Below are 16835 nucleotides of genomic sequence, written 5' to 3' on the forward strand. Positions count from 1 at the left end.
TTTGGCTGTCTATTCTAGTTCAGACAGTAGGATAGATTTATTCTTTTGTGTATTCTACTAGATGCCCATATACTTGTGACACCAGGTCTTGGCACACACATTGGTAGACTATTTTTTTGGGATTGTATAATTATTATGGTGCGTTGCTAATTACCACTTATTTTAAATTCAAATTTAGAAATTTTTGTAACTATTTTGGAAAAGTAAAACTAGAACTTATTAATATTTCCGTGTTGGCTTGCCTGACAACGGTGTTGGGCGCCATCACGACCTGAAGTGAAATTAGGTCATGACAACATGGTATCAAAGCACTAGGTTCACGTAGGTCTCACAAGTCATGGGCAAACCTATCGTGCAGTGGTTGGTATACTAAATTTCCCTCTTCTATTCTCTCACAGATGGTGAGGACACACACGGTAGATGTTCCAGACCCGGGAGAAGCTGCTCCCCCCGTTGCTAGAGGCCGAGGCAGAGGCCGGGAGAGGGCACCGGCCTGAGGTAGGGGACGAGGGCGTCCTAGAGCTATAGCAGTAGAACCATTGGCGGATCCTACGGGAGATCCTATCATTGAGGAGCAGGGCGAGGTGCCCGCAGCTGAGCCTACACCGGCAAACTTTATGACAGCACCGGGTTTCCAGGAGGCCATGGGTCGTATGCTGCGGTTCATGTACACCATGACTCAGGCTGGTTTATTTCTAGCGGATCTAGTTAAATCACAGGCAGGAGGGGGAGCACAAACCCCTATTGCTTAGGCTCCTGGTCATGCAGCTGCAGTGTATCAGACTCCGGGTGCACAACCCACGGATGGGGCTCAGCCAGTTGCTGCAGTACCCGAGCTCAGACCATCTACGGATGGTGACTCGCAATATTAGACAGATTGACCAGGGTGCACTCTCCTATCTTCGGAGGGGGACGTCATGAGGATGCCCAGGATTTCATTGATAGGTGCAGGGACAGACTGCGGAATATGAGGATATTGGAGTCGCATGGGGTTGAATTCACTACTTTCCAGTTGGAGGGCAGGGCCCGTAGATGGTGGTATTCATATGTTCTTGATAGGCCAGCAAGTTCTCCTCCCATCACTTGGAGTCAGTTCACGCAGTTGTTTCTGGACAGGTATATCCCACCCTCTAAGAGGGAAGAGCTGCGGTATCAGTTTGAGCAGCTTGAGCAGGGTCAGATGTCTATGACCGACTATGAGGCAAGGTTTTGTGAGTTATCCCGCCATGCATTGATGATAATGCCTACTGATGCGGAGATGGTGCGGAGGTTTGTTGCAGGGTTGCATTCTGGCATTAGGGCCAACATGGCCCGAGAGGTGGAGATGTGGACTTCTTATCAGCTAGTGGTGGAGATTGCTCGGAGGATCGAGGGCTACCGTCTGAGAGGTAGGGAGCGGATGCAGCAGGATAAGAGGGCTAGATTCTCCGGAGAGTTCAGAGGTGCCCCGGCTAGGGGTAGAGGTCACTTTAGGAGGGGACAGCCCAGCATGCCCCTATATTCAGCACCACCACCTACTCGAGAAACTCTAGTGAGCCCCTATTTCATCGCCAGACCGGAGAGTTCTTATCGCCCACCAGCTATTCAGGGTTCCGCCAATGGGTATTCAGGTCCCCAAGGTTCTTCGGGTTCTTATTTCAGTGTTATGCCAGAGGGTTCATACCCTCCACCGGCTATCCAGGCTTCTTCCAGTGGGTCAACAGGCCATCAGGGTCAGCCGTCAGGGCAACAGGCTACCGCATCGCGGGGTTGTTTTGAGTGCGGGGACCTGGGTCATATGAGGAGGTACTGTCCCAGACTTCGGGGCAAGGCAGTGCAACATGGTCAGCAGCCCATGATTACAGCACTTATTGCCTAGCCGCCTAGAGGCGGGGGATAGAGTGGTAGAGGTCGTCCTAGAGGTGGAGGCCAGACAGGGAGAGGTCGGCCAGCTTTTGCTCAGTCAGGTGGAGGCCAGCCAGCCGGAGGCCAGCCAGATGCTGTTATCACAGGTATTATTTCTGTCTGTGGTAGAGGTTCTTCTGTATTATTTAATACAGGGTCCACCTATTCATATGTATCATCTCTATTTTCTCGTTTTGTGGTTATTCCTCCTGAGCCTTTGGGCACTCCTGTTCATGTGTCCACTCCTGTGGGTGATTCTATGGTTGTGGATTGGATCTATCGGTCCTGTGTGGTCACATTCTGTGGTTTCGAGACTAGAGCAAATCTCCTGTTGCTTGATATAATCGACTTTGAGGTCATCCTGGGCATGGATTCGTTATCCCCGTACCACGCCGTCCTTGATTGCCATGCCAAGACTGTCACATTAGCAATGCCAGGGTTTCCAAGGTTGGAGTGGAAGGGTTCCACAATTGATACATCTAGTCGGGTTATCTCTTTCCTGAAGGCTCGGCATATGGTCGAGAAGGGGTGTTTGGCTTACCTGGCTTATGTTTGAGACACCACCGTAGAGTCTCCGATGATTGATTCAGTTCCAGTAGTTCAGGAGTTCGCCGATGTGTTTCCTTCTAATCTTCCTGGCATGCTACCGGATCGCGATATTGATTTCTATATTGATTTGGCTCCAGGTACCCAGCCTATATCTATCCCACCGTACTGTATGGCTCCGAAAGAGTTAAAGGAGTTGAAGGAGCATCTTGAGAATTTGTTAGCGAAGGGGTTTGTTAGACTAAGTGTGTCACCTTGGGGTGCACCAGTGTTGTTTGTGAAGAAGAAGGATGGGACTATGGGGATATGCATTGATTATCACCAGTTGAACAAGGCTACCATCAAGAACAAGTACCCGTTGCCGTGTATTGATGATTTGTTCGACCAGTTGCAGGGTTCTAAGGTGTTCTCTAAGATCGACTTGAGATCGGGGTATCATCAGTTGATGATTCGGGACTCAGATGTCCCGAAGACTTCTTTCCGTACTAGATATGGCCATTATGAGTTTCTAGTGATGTCCTTTGGCTTGACTAAAGCCCTAGCGGCTTTTATGGACTTGATAAACAGGTTTTTTAGGCCTTATATTGATTCATTTGTCACCGTCTTCATTAACGACATTTTGATATACTCACGTAGCCTGGGGGAGCACGAGCAGCACTTGAGAGTAGTGCTTCAGACCTTGCGAGAGCAGAAGCTATATGCTAAATTCTCCAAGTATGAGTTTTGTCTTGAGTCAGTGGCATTCTTGGGGCATATTATGTTAGGAGAGTGTATTAAGGTGGACTCCAAGAAGATTGAGGCAGTTCAGAGTTGGCCACGTCCTACTTCAGTGATCGAGATCAGGAGTTTCCTGGGGTTAGCAGGTTACTATCGGTGACTCGTGCAGGGCTTTTCATCTATTGCATCACCTCTAACTAGATTGACCCAGAAAGGTGCTTCTTTCCTCTGGTCCTATGATTTTGAGACGAGCTTTCAGAAGCTCAAGACGGCTTTGACTACAGCACCAGTTCTTGTGTTGCCTTCCAGTTCAGGGATGTATACGGTATATTGTGATGCTTCACGTGTTGGTTTGGGTTGTGTATTGATGCAGGAGGGGCGAGTTATTGCATATGCATCGCGTCAGGTGAAGGTTCATGAGAAGAATTATCCCGTGCACGATCTAGAGTTGGCGGCGATTGTTCATGATCTTAAGATATAGAGGCATTATCTGTATGGGGTGTCATGTGAGATTTACACTGATCATCGTAGCTTACAACATTTTTTCAAGCAGAGGGATCTCAATTTGAGGCAGCGTAGATAGCTTGAGCTACTGAAGGACTATGACATCACCATTCTTTATCATCCGGGCAAGCCAAATGTGGTCGCGGATGCCTTAAGCAGGAAAGCAGAGAGGTTGGATATTCAGTCCTTGGCTAACAGACTTGCGAGGTTGGATATTCCAGAGCCCAGCCGAGTCCTGGCGTGTGTTCTTGCTCAGTCTTCATTATTGGGGGAGATCAAGGCCCGGCAGTTCAATGATCCGCATTAGGCAGTTCTCAAAGAGACGGTGCTGCAGGGTAGTGCCAGGCAGGTTTCTATTGGATAGGATGGTGTTTTGCGACTCCAGGGTCGCCTATGTGTTCTTAATGTTGATGGCTTGAGGGAGAGGATTCTAGCAGACTCATATAGTTCGGGGTATTCTATTCACCCAGGTGCTACAAAGATTTATCGTAACCTGAGATAGCATTATTGGTGGCGACGGATGAAGAAAGACATATTTGAGTATGTGGCTAGGTGTTTGAATTGCCAGCAGGTTAAGTATGAACACCGGAGGCCAGGTGGCCTACTTCAGCAGATGCTTATTCCTGAGTGGAAGTGGGAGAGCGTCACTATGGACTTTGTAATTAGATTGCCCCGGACCTTGCGGAAGTTTGATATAGTGTGGGTCATTGTTGACAGGTTGACCAAGTCGGCACACTTTATTCTGATTGTGACTACTTACACTTCAGAGAGGTTGGCTAAGATTTACATTCGGGAGATAGTCCGGTTGCAGGGTGTGCCTATTTCCATCGTATCAGATAGGGGCCCTCAGTTCACTTCCCATTTTTGGAGAGCCGTTCAGAGTGGGTTAGGGACCCGTGTAGAGCTCAGCACAGCATTTCACCCATAGACCGACGGGCAATCAGAGCGGACAGTTCAGATTTTGGAGGACATGCTTAGAGCATGTGTGATTGACTTTGGAGGGCAGTGGGATCAGTTCTTGCCCTTGGCAGAGTTTGCTTACAATAACAGCTATCAGTCCAACATCGAGATGGCTCTATTTGAGGCCTTATATGGTCGGCGATATCGTTCTCCTATTGGGTGGTTCGAGCCTGGTGAGGCTAGGTTATATGGTACAGACTTGGTGAAAGATGCCTTGGAGAAGGTGAAGTTGATCGAAAGACTTCGCACAACACAGTCCAGACAGAAGAGTTACGCGGACCAGAAGGCGCATGATCTATCATTCATGGTCGGTGAGAAGCTCCTCATGAAAGTCTCGCTGATGAAGGGTGTCATGAGATTCAGGAAGAAGTGAAAGTTGAGCCCAAGGTTTATTGGCCCATTTAAGGTGTTGAGGCGAGTTGGGGAGGTTGCATATGAGCTTGCTTTACCCCCAGTTTATCGGGAGTCCATCTAGTTTTTCATGTGTCTATGCTCTGGAGGTATCACGCCGACTGGTCTCATGTGTTAGACTTCAGCACTAATCAGCTAGACGAGAGATTGGGCTACGAGGAGGAGCCAGTTGCCATTATTGACAGGCAGGAGCGCCAGTTGAGATCCAAAAAGGTTTCTGTAGTAAAGGTCCACTGGAGGGGCCAACCAGTCGAGGAGGCTACCTGGGAGTCCGAGGAGGACATGCGGAGCAGATATCCACGCTTATTCGGCACTTAAAGTATGAATATCAACCCGTTCGAGGATGAACTTTTGTTTAAGAGGTGGAGAATGTAATGACCTGACTGGTCGTTTTGCTTTCTAGAACCCCGTTCCCCTAAATAAGACTTCCCTTACTTGCTTTTGCTGAATTATGACTCGCGGGGATGGTTGGTTTGGAATTTGGAAGAGTTTGGGTTGAAATCAGAACACTTGGTTCCTTAAGGTTGGCTTAAAAGGCCAAGTTTGACTTCGGTCAATGTTTTGAGTAAACGATCCTGGAATCCGGATTTGAAGATTGCAACAGGTTCGTATGATGATTTCGAACTTAGGCGTACGTCCGGATCTGGTTTTGGATGACCCGGGAGTGTTTTGGTGCCTAATAGTGAAAGTTGATTCCTTAAGGATTTTGAAGTTCTTAAATATTTAGTTTGGGGAGGTTATTTGTGTTATCGTGGTTCGAACGGAGTTACGAGACCGGGAATAGTTCTGTATTGCCATTTAAGACTTGCACGCAAATTTGGTGTCAGTCCGAGTAGTATAAGTATGTTCCGTCGCATTGGAAGTAATTTGAAGAACTTGAAATTCATAAGTTTGATCAATTGGTTTTAGGGGTGATTCTTAGATTTAGAGTCATTTTGGGAGTTCCAAGGGTTCGAGCGAGTCCGTTTTATGATTTCAAACTTGTCGGTATGTTGGGGCGCGGGGGCCCCGAGCGTCAATCGGACGAGGCTCGAGTTGAGTTAGGAAATTTTGGAAGGACTGAAGCTCCAGGTTGCTGTCATAACCGCACCTGCGGTTGGTCCGACGCAGGTGCGAGACCGCAGGTGCGGTGAGTAAATCGCAGAAGCGGCCAATGGCGAGGAGCCCAGGAATCGCAGATGCGGCTCCTTCGCCGCAGAAGCGGCTGCGCAGGAGCGGCCCAAAGACCGCAGAAGCGGTCCCAGCCCGCCTGGCCAATTCTGCAGATGCGGCCCTGCTCTCGTAGAAGCGAGACCGCAGATGCGTTCCCCTAACCGCAGGTGCGGAAATCGCTGAAGGAAGTGCCTTCATTTAATACGGGAATGCATCATTTTTGACACATTTCCACCATTGTTTGGGCGATTTGGGAGCTTCCAAAGAGAGAGATTCCACCTAGCATCTTGAGGTAAGTTCATCCTACTTATTTTGAGTTTAATACTTGAGTCTTGGGTAGATTAACACACAAGATTAGGGAAAAATCGTGGGGTTAGAGCAAAACCTAGGGTTTTGATAAAAATTAGATTTAACCACAAAATTTATTCTGGAATGGAGTATAAATCATATATTATTGATCCTTAGGTTATAGAGAACAACTTTCTTCGAAAAAATTTCGAAATCCGGGCACGTGAGCCCGGGGTCAAATTTTAGGAAACTTATGTTTAGGGTCGGGCAATTACTTTAGTAGTTAAAATGCGAACTCTTGAGCTTGTATTGACTAGTTCCTACCTAGTTTAATTAGTTTCAGATCGTTCGGCTCCAAATTGAGCGTTTGAGCACGTTCTTGATATTGGCAGTATGCTTTGGAGTGAGGTGAGTCTCCTTTCTAACTTTGTAAGAGGGAATTGTCCCCATAGGTGAGTTATTTAATCATGTGTTGCTAATTGTGGGGCCTACGTATGCACGAGGTGATGAGAGTCCATGCATAGCTACTATTATGTGAATTGTCCGGGTAGTTTAGGACCCGTATCATGTTATGTTTGTAAACGTCTATATCCTTTCATGTTAATGAGATCACTCTGGACTTGTTAGAAATTGGAAATAAATGTATAAGGACGCATGCACTCACTTGATAACTTGTATGAATGTATTTGACTATGATTGTGCCTTATGTGCCCTCTTGATGATGATTGATATTTTTGGATCGGGCCAATCGCCTCGGTAGAAATAGATGCATCTATGGTTCGCGCCATTCGACCCTCTGGCAGTGCACATTTCCTTTATGTTGGACAGGGCCGTACGACCTTGGCATAATGTGTGTATGCTATCTATGTGAATACTTGTTCATGACTTGCCTTGCTAAATGCCCTGAAATGTAAATGGCTAACTGAAATATTATCTAGGGAATGACCTATCACTCCAAGCTATAAATTGTTATTTAATTGTGACATCCATGCTTAGTATAACACTTTCTTATATTAATTGACCCTAGCTAGTGTCTAGTCGACCTCTCGTCTCTACTTCTTCGAGATTAGACAGGATACTTACTGGGTACATATTATTTATGTACTCATACTACGCTTTTGTACTTAATTGTACATGAGCTGAGCCAGGTACATTTGGTTACCAGTCTAGTGCACATACTTGACCGTAGTCCGAGATTCCATGGGGAGCTGTTCCTTTCGTATGCCGTTCAGCAGCGTAATGGAGTCTTTCTGTACTTTTTGGCTATCTATTGTAGTTCAGACAGTAGGATAGATTTATTCTTTTATGTATTCTACTAGATGCCCATATATTTGTGATACCAGGTCTTGGCACACACATTGGTAGACTATTCTTTTGGGATTTTATAATTATTATGGTACGTTGATAATTACGACTTGTTTTAAATTCAAATTTAGAAATTGTTGTAACTATTTTGGAAAAGTAAAACCAGAACATATTAATATTTTCACGTTGGCTTGCCTGACAATGGTGTTGCGCGCCATCACGACCTGAAGTGAAATTAGGTCGTGACAACTTCTCCGATTAATTTATCTCATTTTCACATTTAGGTATGGCTCGCTATCATTTTTCCACGTCATACTAATGCACAATTTCGACAGACAGAGTATTGGGCTAAACCAAAAAAGACGCCATTGGGTTTATATTATTTCTTTGTTTCTATTGTAGTTTTTGTCATTGATGCACGTGCAAGTCGTGTGCATTTTTTAAAATTTTATAGTATCAGGTTTTGATGAATACTACATGTATGCGTAAATAAATTTCCTATTTAATTAATTAAAATTATTCATACACTTTTCCGATTAGTTTATCTCATTTTCACATTTAGGTATGGCTCGCCATCTTTTTCCCAGGTCATATTGATGCACAATTTCGACAGACAGAGTATCGGGCTAAGCCAAAAAAGCCGCCATTGGGTTTATATTATTTTTTATCTCTATTGTAGCTTTTTTTATTGATACACGTGCAAGGTGTGTGCATTTTTTAAAATATTATAGTATACATTTTGATGAATAATACATGTATCCATAAATTAATTTCATATTGAATTAATTAAATTTAATCATACACTTTTCCAATTAATTTATTTAATTTTCACATTTAGGTATGGCTCATTATCATTTTTTCACGTCATATTGATGCACAATTTCGAGAGTCAGAGTATTGGGCTGAGCAAAAAAAGCTGCCATTGGGTTTATATTATATTTTTGGCTCTGTAGTTGTTTTTGTCATTGATGCACGTGCAAATCGTGTGCATTTTTTTTAAAATTTCATAGTATTACATTCTGATGAATAATACATGTATCCACAAATTAATTTCCTATTGAATTAATTAAATTTATTCATATACTTTTCTGATTAATTTATCTCATTTTCACATTTATGAATCGCTCGCTATCATTTTTCCACGTCATATTGATGCACAATTTCGACAGACAGAGTATTGGGCTAAGTAAAAAAAATTGTCGTTCGGTTTATATTATTTTTTGGCTCCATTATAGTTTTTGTTATTGATGCACGTGCAAGTCGTGAGCATTTTTTAAAATTTTATGGTATTACATTTTGATGAATAATACATATATCCGTAAATTAATTTCCTATTGAATTAATAAAATTTATTCATACACTTTTCCGATTAATTTATCTCATTTTCACATTTAGGTATGGCTCGCTATCATTTTTCCACGTCTTATGATGCACAATTTTGACAGGCAGAGTACTGGGCTAAGCAAAGAAAAAACCGCCATTAGGTTTATATTTTTTCTAGCTCTGTAGTTGTTTTTGTCATTGATTCACGTTCAATCCGTGTGCATTTTTTTAAATTTTATAGTATTACGCTTTGATGAATAGTACATGTATCTGTAAATTAATTTCCTATTGAATTAACTAAATTTATTCATACACTTTTCCAATTAATTTATCTCATTTTCACATTTAGGTATGGCTCGCTATCATTTTTCCACTTCATATTGATGCACAATTTCGACAGACAGAGTATTGGGCTAAGCTAAAAAAGGCGCCATTGGGTTTATGTTATGTAACAACCCGAGCGGTCGTTTTGGGCTCTAGCACGTCGTTTGGCATTTTGAGGCCGTGAGTAGCTTCACATCTGGTATTATGACATGTGCGCGTGGTCAAAATTTAATTTCGGGAAGTTCGGATCGATTTGGAATGCAAATTCTCATTTCGGAAGCTTTAAATTGGAGGAATTGACAAGGATTAGATTTTTGAGTAAATGACCTCGAAGTCAGGATTTGAAGGTTCCAACAGCTTCATATGATGATTTTGGATTGGGCCTACGTCAGGATCGGGTTTGGGATAACCGGGGAGCGTTTCGGCGCCTATTGTTGAAGTTAGCATTTGGAAGAATTTCATGAGTTTGGGTTGAAGTGTATTTCAGTGTTGTCAATGTCCGTTTGGGGTTCCCAATCTGGGAATAGCTCCGTATAGTGATTCTAGTGTAGGGGGCACAATCGGAAGGGGATTTGGAGGTCCGTAGGTCAGTTTTGAGTCATTTGGCTAAAGTTAGAAATTTGAAGGTTTTTGAGAAGTCTGGCCGGAAGTGAACTTTTTGATATAGGGGTCGGATTCCGATTCCGGAAGTTGGAGTAGGTCCGTGTTGTCGAATATTAGTTGTGTGCAAAATTTGAGGTCAATCGGACGTGATTTGATAGTTTTCAGCATCGAATGTTGAAGTTTGAAGTTCTAAGGTTCATAAAGCTCGAATTGGGGTGCGATTCGTGATTTCGAAATTGTTTCGTATGATTTGAGGCTTCGAGCTGGTCCACATTATGTTATGGGATTGGTTGGTATGATTGGTTGGGGTCCCGGGGACCTCGGGTGGATTATGGATGGTTAACGGATCAAATTTGGAATTTGAAGAAGGATTGAAGCTGTTGGTATCTGGTGTAACCGCAACTGCGAGGTTTTGGCCGCATGTGCGGAGCCGCAGGAGCGGCATTGGTGTCGTAGAAGAAAAAATGGCTGGGCTTGGCTAGGGGCGTAGGTGCGACGCAGCTTCCGCAGAAGCGAGACCGTAGAAGCGGTCCTGGCCCCCCAAAAGCGGACGTGGGCGAGTTAGCTGAAACCGCACCTGCGATGGAAATTTCCGCAGGTGCGGAGCCGCAGAAGCGGTAGGTGGACTGCAGGTGCGAGAGGTCGGGTTGGGCAGTGTGTTCTTTAAAGAATGAGTTTTGGCTCATTTTTCACATATTTTAACTTTGGTTGGGCGATTTTAGAGCATTTGAAGAGAGGGATTTCATCATCAACCATTAGGTAAGTTAATCCCGCCTCTTGTATAAATACATGATTTTATTGCGGATTAAAGTATGGAAATTAGTAGAAATTTCAAATTTTGAGGAAAACCTAGAAAATTGGTATTTTTTGATTTTGACCACGATTTTGGACATGAAATTGAGAGTAAATTATATATTTGTGTTCGTGAGGTTGTAGGCAAACTTTATCTTCGAAAAATTTCGGAATCCAGGCACGTGGAGTTAGAAATTGTTATAAATTGGATTATAATGAGTAATTGAACATGTATTAATGGGTTTACATAATTATTGGCTAGTCTTGGAGCGTTGTGCATCAATTTGAGTCTTCGGAAGGGCGTGGAATGCTGATTATGGAACTTTGGAGTGAAGTGAGTCTCTGTAACGACCCGACCGGTCGTTTTGAGCTTTTGCACTTTGCTCGCCAGTTCTCGGGCATGACTTGCCCCGTGTGATATATTATGACTTATGTCAATTGTTGGTTTTGGTTTTCAGAGTAATCGGAATGAATTTTGAAAAATAGTTCTCAGTTTGAAGCTTGAAATTTGAAAGGTTTGACCAAGATTTGACTTGTTAGTATATGATCTCGGATTGGAATTATTATGATTTGGTTAGCTCCGTTAGATGATTCAGGACGTAGGAGTGTGATCGGAATGCATTTTGGAAGTCCGTGGAAGGTTTAGGCTATTGGCGAAATTGAGATTTTGGCATTTTCTGGGTGATAAGTGAGATTTTGATATAGGGGTCGGAATGGAATTCCGAGAGTTGCAGTAGTTCTGTTGTGCCATTTGGGATGTGTGTGCAAAATTTCAAGTCATTCGGACATGGTTTGGTTGGGTTTTTGATCAAAAGAGGAATTCGGAAGATTTTGGAAACTTAGGCTTGAATCAGATGTGTTTTGGTTGATTCGATGTTGTTTGAGGTGTTTTGAAGATTGGTGTAAGTTTGAATAAGGTTTTGGGATATGTTGGTGCTTTTGGCTGAGGTCCAGGGGGCCTCGGGGTGATTTCGGATGGTTGACGGAGAGTTTGGAATTTTGATAAAAGCTGCAGATTTTCTGCTTCTAGTATTTCCGCACCTGCGGATTGGGGACCGCAGGTGCGAGGGGGAAGGCCACAGAAGCGGAAGAAGGTGAGGGAGGCAGTGACCGCAGAAGCGGTTGGTGAACTGCACCTGCGATGGCGCAGGTGCGGCTGGTGCATCGCAGATGCGATTTTGGCCGTTTAAGTGAATAATCGCTAAAACGACTCTTGGACTGCAAAAGCGGTACCGCAGATGCGGTGGATTGACCGCAGATGCAAAAATGCCTGGGTCAGAAAGTATAAAAAGGTTCCTTTCGCGATTCTGAGTGGGTTTTGACCATATTTGATTCGGGAGAAAGCTTTGGATAGCTAATTGAAGAGGGAATTCAAGAGGGTTTCATGGAGGTAAGATTTTTGGACCCTAAACTTGTTTCTATGATGAATTTTAACATTTGTAAGCATGAAATCCATGGAAAATCAGTAGCAAAAATGGGTAATTAGGGCTTGAGATTAAGAGACCTTTGAGTGGGGATTTAAGGGTCCATTTGAGGTCCGATTTTGATGTTATTGATATGTATAGACTCGTGGGAGGATGAGGATTATATTGATGTGATTTTTGTCGGATTCCGAGACGTGGCCCGGTGGCCGGGTTTGAGCAAATTTGGGATTTTTGATGTAAATGGGATATTTTTGAGTGGGCTTCGTACGCTTAGCATATTTTAATGGTTATGTTCTGATTGTGGCTAGATTTGGAGCATCCGGAGGTCGATTCGTGAGGGCAAAGGCATCGTGAACTAGAGTTTAGACCGGTTCGAGGTGAGTAATGATTGTAAATATTATCCTAAGGGTATGAAACCCCGGATTGCACATCGTTGTGCTATATTGAGGTGACACACACGCTTGATGACGAGCATGGGGTCGTGCACTGTTGGGGATTGTTACTTAGTCCGTCCCGAATGACTATTTTACCGCGTATTTGACTGAAATCTATTTGTGAACATCATGTTTTGGGCTGAATGCCATATTTGGGCCTCGTGCAAACTATTTGAACCCTTAGGGGATTTTTATTGATATTTCCTCATTGTTTTGACTTTGCACTTGAACTCAGTCATGCTATATTCCACTATTTTCATAACTCAGCCATGTTTGCTGTGTTTTAACACTTAAATGATCTTTTAAATGATATTTTTGGCTGAGAATCATGTTTTACTGTTGCCCGAGTTGCTTGTGAGGATTTTGACTGAGTTAGACCGAAGGCCTATGTTGTGAGGGAAAGATTTGATTATGATTATGAGGCCGAGGGCCTGAGATATGTACGCCACGAGGTGGCATGTTGATATGAGGCTGAGAGCCTAGTGATGATGCCACGAGATGGCTTGATATTGCGCTTGGGCCGTAAGGGGCCCCTCCAGGAGTCTGCACACCCCTAGTGAGCGCGGGTACCCATTGTGATCTGAGTTATAGCCCGAGGGGCTGGTATTATTTCTGAGATGTTGCTCGAGGGCCGGATTTGTTGACACTGTGCCCGAGGGGCGATCCTTTATGTGTTTATCTTACTTATTTGCCTGTCTTTTGCTTGCTTAATTGTTATAATGGATTTTATGAAGTTTGAACTGAACTGAAATGATTTTTTTCACATCTGTACTGCTTCACTATAGCCTGTAATGTGCCTTACGTGATTTCTTGCTTCCAGACTTTATTTATGATTATTGCTCACTGAGTTGGAGTACTCACTTTACTCCCTTCACCCCGTGTGCAGATTCAGGCGCATCTGGTCCCGCTACCGAGTGTTGATCTTTCCAGCTCAGGCAGATCCAAAGATTCTCTAGGTAGTTGCCGGCGTTCGCAACCCGGAGCTTCTTCCCTTATCTTATTTCTCTTTGTTTTAGATTTGTATTGAACTCTGTTGACTTTTTTGACTTATTTCGGATTTTTAGATGCTCATTACTAGTGACACCCTAGTATCAGGCTGTGTTGGGTTTATTTTCCGTAACTGTACTGTTAACTGTTCACTTTTGGATTAGTTATCATGTTTAGACTTAAACTCGTATTGTTTGATTGCTTAAAACTGAAATGGGAAGTGTTGGCTGGCCTTGTCTTCACGAGAGGCGCCATCATGCCCGGGCTCGGGTTTAGGGTCGTGACAAGTTGGTATCAGAGCCTAGGTTACATAGGTCTCACGATTTATGAGCACGTTTAGTAGAGTCTCGCGGATCGGTACGGAGACGTCTGTACTTATCCTCGGGAGGCTGCAGAACCTTTAGGAAAAACTTCACATTCTTGAATTCTTATCGTGCGTCCTTGATTCAGCTTGAAATGTAACTCTTTGAAATCCTTCCACGCGTTCGCATGCGCGCATGGGAGCTCAGTATCAGAAGTGCATCGATGGCTTGTGATTCCCTGATCGAGGGGCGAGATGTGATCTTTGTGTGTTGATGTTGGGCCAGTCTGGAGGACTCGATGCCGGATTTTGGCCTACAGCTTGAGCACCGAGGTGTTGAATGTGTGAGCATGTGTTTTTGAACTTATATGTTCGGTAGTGTCCCTATTAGCAGAAGTGATGGCTGGATGGCCATGCGACGAGTATGTTATGACTGCGAGATGTATTCATATGATTTAGAAGCGATGAGGAGGGTCTGATAGAGGATAGAAGAGCTATTAGGTACTTGATTTCCATCTTGATTTGAGCCCCGAGTTATGGGTGTGTGAAGAATCTTTTCATGTTTCCTAGTCGGGTGGGAAGTAAATTTCATGTTGCGGTATGAGTTCAGACTCAGGAAGATTAAGTGACTGCATAATATTTATGACGGTGGAAGGTATACAGGAATGTTAGTTTGAGGCAAAGCAGTTGGGTTATCTCCTGCGGAGTGTTCTGAAGTTGTGTGATCCTTATGTTGTCTGTTAGAAGATCTCATTTACAAGTGAAATACATGTGTTGAAATTTAAATTTGGGTCGCTTAGGAGAGCGGGTTTAACTGTTACGAGGGTGAGTGTGAGATTTGCAGAAGATTTAAAGTACCAGACGGTCTGTGTTTCACAAGCTTGTGAAGGATTGAGCCTAATCTCACTATGGTATTATGGCAGCAATAGAGTATATGCGTTATGAGTTATTGTGTGTGTTTTGATCTATGGCTTCGAGCCAAGTGGGGGAGTCTACTATCGATTAGTCGGTTGCACGATTATGTGCTATGTTGGTTCAAGTTTGAAGTGTGCTGGTGAATCAGTTATGGCTTACGGAGATTGAGACCGAAGATGGCTCGAGTAAAGGAAATTTCAATAAAGGTTATGTCATGCTTCGTAGGTGTATGAGAATCACGGAATGTCTTGAGTGGTCATTGGTAAAGGATGTGCGGTGCATTAGAACAAAAAGTTGCTTGGTTGCATGAAGGTGAGGTTACATTCTGCGGTGTCGGGGGTTCTAATGAGGTACAGATTGTTCGGTTCATTTGATTAGTCTAATTCCGGTTTGAGTAGAGTGGATGACTCTCGAGAATGGTTCAAATGGGTTCAAGATTCTTCATGGAATAATTAGAGATTTTCAAGTTGTATAATTGACTACAAACTGAGCTTTGCATTAGTAGGTTTCAAGGCTCGTGGTATTTCTATATCAATTATGGGATTCTATATATCAGTATTAGGAAGGTAATGGTTCCGGATTCGCAGGAAGTCTCTTCAGGGTAGATATTTTGAATGTGGTGCTTTTGGGAATATCTAAGAAAGCATTCAGTGGCTTATGGACCGTAGGACGGTGTGGCTTTATGCTTGGGTCTCGTGTGGTAAGTCTGGGTTGAGGAATTGAAGGTAAATCAGAAGGAAACTCAGATAGATGGGTTAGCTTGGTAGTAGGTCGAATCGCTATGGCATGAATATGATTAGTTCATTGGATGTTTACGAGGTAATGATTTTCTACATGTTTTTAGCGCCAATGCTCTTGGGTTTTAGTGGCCTGCGTAGCTTGGTTGACTTAGAAGGATTCAGTCCTAACGGTTTAGTTTTGTGCACATGGAAAGTCGGAGAGTTCTTGATGATTTCTACCACGGTTTGGAGGTGTATATTCTCTATTGACATGAGGAGCGTGGGATGTATAATGATTTTCTTCCAGATGGGCTCAATGGAAAGTTCTTGGTTGGTTGAGTACATAGTTGCTTGTGGCTCGGAAGGGATATGAAGTTCTCATGTTATCCTAGGATGGTATGGTATATGCAGTATGTTGTGGGGGATTGAGATTTGTGCGTGTAAGGTTACGGTTCAGTTCTGAAAGGAAGGTCATAAAATTCATAGGCAGCATGGGCAATTTCAGATGATTAAGGAAATGGTATTTCTAATTAATGTGACTTGACAGGGGTATACGTTTCAGAAAAAGGGCAATGTGTTTGAGATTGATAATACTTCAATAGTTTTGCGGCACTCTCTTATTGGATCGACTGCTGATATTCGAGTTTGCTTGGGGGTACAGAAGAATTTTACGAGTACCTCTCATGGATGTTTGAGTATTACAGGTGTGTTCCGTATTCAGGTGGAGTGGGGATCGGATATGGTGATTCGCGTGCTATATGGAGTTGGAGACTAGGAGTTCTCATAAACAGGTTATGTTGTGGTTGTGGGTCGCGTGTATCAGCACTATGTAGTGACTATCGGGGTTTAGAGACCCGAGTGGATCTTTTGCTGCTTGGTAAGTTAGGATTTGAGGGATATTGGGTATAGACTGGTTGTCTCCGTGTCGTGTTATTCTGGACTATTGCGCTAAGGCGGCAGTTGGCTATGCCGGGAATGCCACGGACTGAGCAGCGAAGTTCGACGGATTATGTTCTAGTAGGGTGTTTTTATGTTTCGAAGATTCAGCGGATGGCTGGGAAGGATTGTTTTTCTTACTTGGGTTTTCGTGATGGATGTCAGTGTAGAGACTCCTACCATTGATTCAGTTTCGGTGATGAGGGATTCTTCCAGATGTGTTTCCTACTGCCAGGCATGTCGTCGGATAGGGTTGTTGATTTTGGTATTGATTGGGTGTCGGACACCGTATGGTATGGCACCGTCAGAG

This window comes from Nicotiana attenuata, unplaced genomic scaffold (genome assembly GCF_001879085.1).
Source record: "Nicotiana attenuata strain UT unplaced genomic scaffold, NIATTr2, whole genome shotgun sequence".
Taxonomy (NCBI): domain Eukaryota; kingdom Viridiplantae; phylum Streptophyta; class Magnoliopsida; order Solanales; family Solanaceae; genus Nicotiana; species Nicotiana attenuata.